The sequence below is a fragment of the Penaeus chinensis genome, chromosome 40 (assembly GCF_019202785.1).
Source record: "Penaeus chinensis breed Huanghai No. 1 chromosome 40, ASM1920278v2, whole genome shotgun sequence".
In the NCBI taxonomy this organism is placed as follows: domain Eukaryota; kingdom Metazoa; phylum Arthropoda; class Malacostraca; order Decapoda; family Penaeidae; genus Penaeus; species Penaeus chinensis.
This window is the reverse complement of record NC_061858.1, coordinates 4,476,810-4,479,309: the sequence shown is the minus strand read 5'-3', so window position 1 is coordinate 4,479,309 and position 2,500 is coordinate 4,476,810.

Here is a 2,500-nt window from a genome sequence, read left to right as displayed (position 1 = left end):
AACAGAAGAAAGTGTGGGCCCGGGATGTAAGGCGATGCAGTCACACGCGGTCACTCTGCATCACCACACTGCCTCCCCCCCCCCCCCCCCCCCCAATTCCCCCATTCGGATTGAAGATCGGCTAATCGCGTCATGTTACTTGGCTGTCCGCCTCTCGGGTAATCCCTCGCGCGCATGCGAACTCACACCCAAATCATTGGCAGTAAATAGCATTAGTACAAACCAGTTAACGTTTCTTTACGCTCCTACACACATGCATATACGGACATAGATGTGCATATGTATGTCTGTATGTATGTAGATATACACATATGTCTGTATGTATGTAGATATATACATATGTCTGTATGTATGTAGATATATACATATGTCTGTATGTATGTATGTAGATATATACATGTCTGTATGTATGTGATATATACATATGTCTGTATGTATGCATGTATGTGTATAGATACATATATGCATTTATGTACTGTATGTGTTTGCGTGTGTGTATGTGTATGTGTGAGTGAGTGAGTGTGTAAAAGGCTCATGGTGAACAGCAGGGCGGTAATAGATGTTTATATCGGCTTGACTCTTTATTTCTGAAGAGTACAACAAGTGATGGTAACACACGAGACGAGTCTTGGGTAAGTGCCGGGTGAGGGGGGGGGGCAGAAGGCTGGTGAGTTGACCTGAGCCCGCGGACCCTGGGGAAAGACTGAAGGCCAAACACGGTCAGATGAACTTGTCAGCTAGTCCTCGCTGGGGCGATGGTCCTCCAATGGACTTCGAGCTACGTGGCAAACAGCCACGCGGTCTGTGTCTAATGGCTTACACAAAATGTGCTTATGTACACGGTATAGAGTATGAGTGAGAGTGAGTGTGACTGTGAGTGTCCGTGTGTGGAATTCATGTCGAACAAATTGTAAGTAGAAAACGAAGGAAAATACAGGAAAACACATGAACTATGCCGAAGGCCTTCTCGCATTTACTGCTTCAGCAGGGCATATATATATATATATATATATATATATATATATACATATATATATATATATATAGTATATATATATATATACATATATACATATATATATATATACATATATATATATATACATATACACATATGTATGTATATATATAATATAATATATATAATACATATATATATATATATAAATAATATAATATATAATATATATATATATAAATATATATATATATTACATATATAATATATGTTTATATATAATATATATATATATATATATATATAATACACATATATATATATATATATATATACACACATATATATAATACATATATATATATATATATATATATATATATATATAATACATATATATACACATATATATATAATACATATATATACATATATATATAATACATACATATAATACATACATACATATATATATATATATAAATATATATATACATACATACATATATAAATATATATATATATATATATATATATATATATATATATATATATATAATACACACACACACACTCACACACACACACACACACACATACACACACACACACACACACACACACACACACACACACATATATATATAATACATATCTATATATATAATATATATATAATATAATATATATATAGATAGACAGATATAGATAAATAGATAGATGGACAGATAGGGAGGGAGAGAGAGAGAGAGAGAGAGAGAGAGAGAGAGAGAGAGAGAGAGAGAGAGAGAGAGAGAGAGAGAGAGAGAGAGAGAGAGAGAGAGAGAGAGAGATAGAGAGAAAGAGAGAGAGAGAGGATGATGAAGAGAGATATTAGCAAAGGATACATACACACAAATGAACAAACCACCATTTCAAAATAAACACCAAAACCTATAATTCCTCAACAAGTCCAGGCCCTACCATTTCCCCGGCGCCTCCCAGCCTTGACGCCAATAGTACAGTCGCCTCTCCTGCTCTCTCCCTTCACGTCAGCAAACCCATCAGTGCTGGATGGAATAGAAAGCACCGTTCGAATCCTTGAAAGACTAAGGAAAACTCGGTCTACTAGTGTTCTGAAATCCCTCGACTGAATAAACTAAAGAGGAGGAGGAGGAGGCGACCTTCAGGGAGGTTAGAGAACACCGCTCACTTGCCAGGGCTAAGGAAATCGGCCTTTTCATCTTTCGAGAGGTAAATGCAGGAGTAATTAGGAATTTTGTGGTTCCCTTCTCTTACTGCATACACGCATACACACACACACACACACACACATATATATATATATGTGTGTGTGTGTGTGTGTGTGTGTGTGTGTGTGTGTGTGTGTGTGTGTGTGTGTGTGTGTGTGTGTGTGTGAATGAGAGAGAGAGAATTCGTTTATGAATTCGTGAAATGTATGTTATTTCAGTGTGTGAATGTATTTTAATTAGCATATGAAAATAAACGTTTTACTAATAATTCATGGAATAACAGGCATTCATATTAAATAGTATCGGCCGC